The 6473-nt window shown below is 29.9% G+C and overlaps 1 protein-coding gene and 1 long non-coding RNA gene across 2 annotated transcripts in view; one reads left to right on the top strand and one right to left on the bottom strand.

Moving 5' to 3' along the window:
• LOC136796960 (uncharacterized) overlaps positions 1-1907 on the bottom strand; it is a 9936-nt gene extending 8029 nt beyond the window's left edge. The window contains exons 1-2 of the long non-coding RNA XR_010844750.1: positions 1768-1907; positions 969-1164 (exon numbers count right to left, since the gene is read on the bottom strand). This is a non-coding gene — a long non-coding RNA (uncharacterized lncRNA). The remainder of the gene's footprint in view (positions 1-968; positions 1165-1767) is intronic.
• The window catches only part of Nlg4 (Neuroligin 4), a gene marked incomplete at its 5' end in the record, with an annotated part of 166285 nt that overhangs the window by 134658 nt on the left and 25154 nt on the right, over positions 1-6473 (top strand).

Consider the following 6473-nt stretch of genomic DNA (forward strand, 5'->3'; position numbering starts at 1 on the left):
AGATGGTTGACTAGGTAAAGGAAATTAAAAGTTTTAATTTTTTGAAGCTATAGATATATATTTGATAATAGATAATGACTTTATGATAAAAATGTATAAAAAAATAAGGAAAGTGAATTATCATAATTAATTAGGAAGAAGATAGTCTGGGTGGCGGTCAATAAAGATATCGAAATAATTATAGAACACTATATATTGTTAACCAAAATTTCGCCCCACTTTGCAGAACTTAACAAATAAATATGACAACTCCAACTCTGACGAAGCCCTGCTAACGTTGGTTAGTAATAAATAGTTTTATTTTACTATTTTCATACCTTTGTTGACCGCAACCCGGACTATCTTCCTTCTATCATAATTAATGCAATAACTATGTGAAACACTGGAAATAAAATTACCTTAGATCTGTGGAATGTTTATTTAAGGCTGTATTAACGTCAAAAATGATAGATTATAACATTTAATACTAGGGCTAATTATTGTTTGGATTTAACTGGATGATCCAACACAAAGGCTCAAGTCTTAAATAACAGTATGTAAGTAACCCGCCAGGCTTTTGCCAGATGAGGCATCACAAGAACAGAAGAACAAGTCTATATCATATTAATGCAGATTAGAGACGATGCATCTCAAACTCAGATTCACCAACAAACATATTACATCAGCTCAAGATAGTTCCACATATACTCAACAAAAAGAGGTCCTCGTTGTTCCTCCGAAGCTGAACGGCTGGTTATTTATTGAAATTATAACGTATCAAGTGGATCTGTGAGACCAAGTTACTATAACATTAAATAATATACTAATTATGTGGGCAGAGAGAGGCAAGTGGGAGAAGAATAAGGATAGAGATTAATTTAAAAATAAAAACTTGTGTTAAAATCCCAATAGTTCAGATTTTTTTTTAGAATCTTTTTTTATAATAATACACTGTTGCGTTTATTGATTAAGGCATTGGTGATATATACCTGAGATAATTTAGATACCATTAGGTAGCTCTACGGATATTCGATAACCCAGGATGTAAGCGGATAAAGGCTATCTTATCGAAAAGTAATCAGCGGCTCAAGAGGCCATAAACACCCTTGAGGCTGCGTGTGCCAGCTACTCCTGTGCTTGACATGTCCTTGCTGCGTAACTACCACTCCTCTGGCATTACCGCTCCTTAAAAAAAAATAATAATAAAAATAAGTGCAGAGGTGAATAAAAATAAAGAAAATATTATGCATGAAACAGTAATACCAAACCCATCCTTGAATAATCCTGAGTTGAAAACCTCTAGAGGCTCGTTCAGCCCAAATAAAGTTAGCTCAAAGAATTTCTCCAGGTTAGGAGATAAACCTGGCAGTTAAATAAGGAACCCAATATTTATTTTCTTAATTTGATTTTATTCTATGTATGAAAAAATTTAATAACTGGCCAATTTGTCAATTGTGACTTTGTCTTGGAGATATAATTTGATATGAGAAGAACTCCAGAGTTTATGGTGGACTGAGATATTTCTAAATTAAATAAAATGAATACAAAGTCGGGAGGTCAGAGAAAAAAATAAAATAATATTCTCAACATATAACTGAAGGGTAACTAGTACCTGGTCCTCAACACACACAGTGGAAGTAACCTTATCAACCTCAAAAAAGGATTTAGAACTTTTATATCTTATGTTTTATATTGTAAGTGTAACTCTTTTTCTACTCAAGGGTACGAAAAAAATAAGATAAAAAATAAAATAATATTAATTGTGTCCACTCACGTGATTTTACTTACAGTTATTTACAGTCTTAGAATAGGCTGTAATCCTGCCAATATAAACTAATAGTTTCCTGTATCTTCAATAATTTGGTCCAATTTAAACAATTTCTCTTTAAATTTAGTTTTGCAAATACTAATTATCTTTTAAATGAGCATCTTGATTGTTTCAGGAGATTCATAGTTAGTTAAGTTTATTACCAATAACCAAAAAATCTAGTGTCAAAATTGTATATTATTGTTGTGTTCAGGTGATAAATAGATAGTAAAAGATTAGGTTAGTGTTATATTAAAATAAAAATATGTTTGTTGTATAATTGTAAGTTAAATTTTGTTAATCAATCCAATTCACCCCTATTTCATTATATAGAGAATATTATTATTATATGAAATTTATAGTTATATATAATAAAAATGTAATTTGACAAGTGAACTGGTGTCTAGATTGGATAAACATTTTTATAATTATTGAATTTCTATGTGAAATATGCACAAGTTACTTGTCATTCTTCTCGTCCATCATCCTCTGCTCACTCCTTCTGCATGAATTAGGTGTTGAGCTAGTTAATAATTGTGGTTTAATATTTTAACACCCACAAAAAAATTATAATGATGAGAGAAGATAGTTGATCGTGAATAATATATATGAAGAGAAGATGGATGGGAGAGCGATCAGAAACTAACACAAATAAGTTGTAAAAAATTATTTAATAGTGCCAACGTTTCGACCAGAATCCCTAGCCTTGATCAGGTCTAAGAACAAAGAACAAGATATTTGAACATCGTTGGTTGATACAAAAAAATAAAGAGAATGATTATAGTAAATAATTGTACAGAATGAAAATTAATAAAAATAAAATGATGAAAAAAGTGGAAAATAAAACGTATATATAGGTAATTAAATATTTAAGTAAATTAATATAATTAATTTACTTTAAAAATTAAAGTTATATAATTCAAAGGAACAGAGAAATATGAATATTTTAATTTAGTAATAATTTAAAAATTGAAGTTATGGAAAGAAAAAAAAATGAGAGAAAGAAAGTATATGTAAGTAGTGAAATACATAACCATAATCTTAGAATAAAGAAACCAAATATAAACTTAAGTTAGTCAAAAGAAGTGAATAGAAAACATGACAGTAATAATATGTGGTAGGGAAGAGGAAGGAGGTAAAGGAAAGATAAGAAAAAGAGAATAAGACAAATAACTCAGCTACTAGTAAGAAATCGGAAATCTTAAGTGAGCTCACCGGCGCGTGCGTTAAGGCTGAGTTAAAATAATACGTTACACAGACGACGAAATTACTGGAAGGTGAAGAAAAATAAGAAATAGAAAGTATTTAAGTAAGAGGAATGAGTGTAAGAAGGTGAATGAGTGTAAAAGGTGTAAAAAGAGGAATGAGTGTAAGAAGGTGACGAAAAATGGTTTAAGAAAATGTTTGGAGAAGTTTGTCGGGGGGTGCGGTCAGCAAAAAACAACATAAATAAACAAAACCATATTTATTTATTTTATGCCGACGTTTCGACCTGAGTTTCAGGTCTTCATCAGGGGTTGTGGCGTAGAAGGCAGGTTAGTAACTGTCACGGTTTAAGAAAATGTTTAAAAAAAAAATTATATGTTTCTGAGCTTATGCTTCCCCTGTGGACTTTGTTCTCCTGGGGTCTAGTACTCCTACTGTTAACTGGCTTGACCTCAGATGGCGGTATCTCCTTGTTCTGGATGGACTGATTAATAGTTCATAATTTTTACCCTTATTCCTTGAATTATCTACTTTAAACAAATAGTATATGATTTAAATTATTCATTGGTGAAATGTGAAAAACAAATCTAAAATTTTCCCCTCTCTCATGCTTTGAAATTTTCCTTTGGTGTGAATGGAGGCTCGAAACCGACACCACAGTGCTACCAACATAAGAGCACTGAAGCCTGAGTCTATATTGTCTCCTTTGACCAAGCCCGATCCCAGCCTTTCCCCCTACGTTCGATCCCTTTGCAAGTCAAATAGGGAATAAACGAATACCGAACGTTTTCCTACCCACTTTTGTCCGCACACATAATTTGTCTTTTTTCTCTCTTGAAATTGTTGTAGGGATAAAGACGAGGTAGTAATATTTTTTTTTTCCTTTTACTACTAAAAATTAATATCATTTTTCGGTCGCGTACCGCTGCGTTTGGCATAAAATATTTAATAATAAAGGTTTATAATCTATTAATAGAAATATTTATCATTTAAAAATTTGAAGTTTTACGTTTAAGAAGAGTAGAATAAAAAAAAAAAAAAGTCAGGCCGCCATACGCTGTCCAAAGCTTTTTTCAGAAACAATGGAGCAGATTGGATATTAGATTTGACAATAAATTCACTGATTAAATCTCAATAATCCTCTAAACTTTTCGTTATTATTCGCCATTTTGTTTCAAAATTGCGTCCCATCAGGGGTTTCATATCAAATATTTCGGCCTTTTAAAAAAATAGCGTTTGTGAAACCTTTACTCACTTATGATAAAGTATACGTGTAATGTTCTATAATCAAAGTTGGTAATTAAGAGAGTACAATGACCAATATAAAAATTACACGATTTTAATCTTTATGGTTAAATTTAGTAGAGGAGAAATGATTCCCACGAAAATGGAGTTTGAATTTTTTTGTTCGTTGTTGGTATGTATTTAACAAAAGATCAAGTCTAAAAAAAAATGTCAGCCTGCTAAGTGCCTTTTTTGTCCACAATCTAGAAATTTTTTTTCAAAAATCATAAAACAGATATTGTGTAGCATCAATTTATAGAAAGGTCCATACTGAAAAAAAACATGTTTTAGAATTAAAAATTAAATTTAAAAACAAAACTGTAGCTGAAAAAGTGAAAATCCTTTTTTTTAAAAAAGAAGAAGTATAGCTTTTCCAAAAGTTGAGCCCAAACTCAGTTCTGTATGTTCAATAGTTCACGAGGCACAGATTTCAAAACCCAAATATTTTGTAAAATAACAAAAAATCATATTTATTTGAATTTATTTTGGCCTACAAAGAAAATCAGAAAATACTTTATGATACATTTACCTAACATCAAATTGCATCTTAATATACATCTGTTGATTCAATAGTTATTCTGTTCTTGTTAATTTTTCGCGTTATTGGCGTTGAATCTCCTGGTTTGTTTAATTATAATATTATTAATTATTCATTTATTAGAGTTACTAAACGTTGTAATGTGTTCAATTTTATAAGACATTTTATGTATTATAATACATAATAAAAAGAATTATATTTAATTTATATTGGAAGAAGATAGTTGGCCGTATGAAGTAGATTGGAGGAATATAGTCCGGGTGGCGGTCAATAAAGGTATCAAAATAGTAACAAAAAACTATTTATTGTTAACCAACGTTTCACCTCACATTGCAGGGCTTCTTCAGGGCTGATAAGAATGAAGTTATGCTGTCAACAGCTCAGTTGCAGAACTACATAAATCTATAAATTTATATTCAATTTGGTTATCATTATGTGAATGTTTACATTCACTTATATTACTGCAAAACGTATGATATAAGATAAAAATAAATAAGAACAATAGAAAATCATCATCAATGAGTTTTATGAACTATTATTTCATGAATTTGGATCCAATCTGATTTCAATGTTGTCTTTTTTTTAATGGAGTTTGTCACACATTTATTTCGATAAAAAGTACTTATTCATTTATAATAGTTTATATTAAAATATATTTATAATTCCTTTTTCTTTTTGCTAATAGGGATTCATTCTGAATTCCTCAATAAACCCTGAGTTGTATTTCAAAGAGGATCTTCGCAAAGCTGTGTAACTAGACAGCGCTAAATCTAGTTAAAAATATATAGGCATCTAATCCAACCAACTAATTCTAGCTAACTAAGGCATTCAAGCTAATGAAGTAATTGCCAAAGTAATTAAGTAGTATCTAGTGTAGGCCCTCTAGTATAGTACTCCCTAGTAAATGGTCAATTCCTATTTATATTGGGATTACTCCTGCAACACATTTCTTAAGCACATAAATATATTTCAAAATATTACTGTTTTCAAAGGCTTATAAATTCTTGCTCATCACTATTTCTAGAAAAGTAAAAAATTCCCTCACAAAAAACTCTTACCATCCTTTATTGATTATTAAAATTATGTTTTAGTTTTTATGTTCATTTTAATTAATAAATATTATCGGAGATATTATAGTTGTAATTATTGAGTCTGGGAATGTAAAATAAATTAATATAAAAAGTGGAAATGTCAAAATAAATTTAGTGATACTGGTATATTATAAAAAATATATATGAATGGTAATGTATTGTTTATTAACTTCATTAATCATCCAATGTGATAATGTCCCGAAAATAAACAATATTTATCTTATTGAAGTTATGAATATAATAATTATTATTCATCTATATTTAGAATCAGTCATATGGCTTGTGTTAAACTGCATTTTTTTAACAGCTTTCGATGGGGTTTGGAGGTGCTGAAGGGAGAGAAAAGAAACAATACAGTTTTAATTGGGTTGAACCGTTCGTGTTTGCACCATCCCTCAACAATGGACCCAATGGATAAACCCATTCTTTTCATTGGATTTCGCCTAAATCGCAATCATTTTATTTTTCACTTAACTTAATAAGTAACTGGAGAAGAAATGCGTCCGAAGATTAAAAGTGTTATATGGAATTTCATATTACTAGGAATAGGATATAACTAAGAAATTCA

The sequence above is a fragment of the Halyomorpha halys genome, unplaced genomic scaffold (assembly GCF_000696795.3).
Source record: "Halyomorpha halys isolate HHAL.00 unplaced genomic scaffold, Hhal_1.1 Scaffold510.1, whole genome shotgun sequence".
NCBI classification, from domain to species: domain Eukaryota; kingdom Metazoa; phylum Arthropoda; class Insecta; order Hemiptera; family Pentatomidae; genus Halyomorpha; species Halyomorpha halys.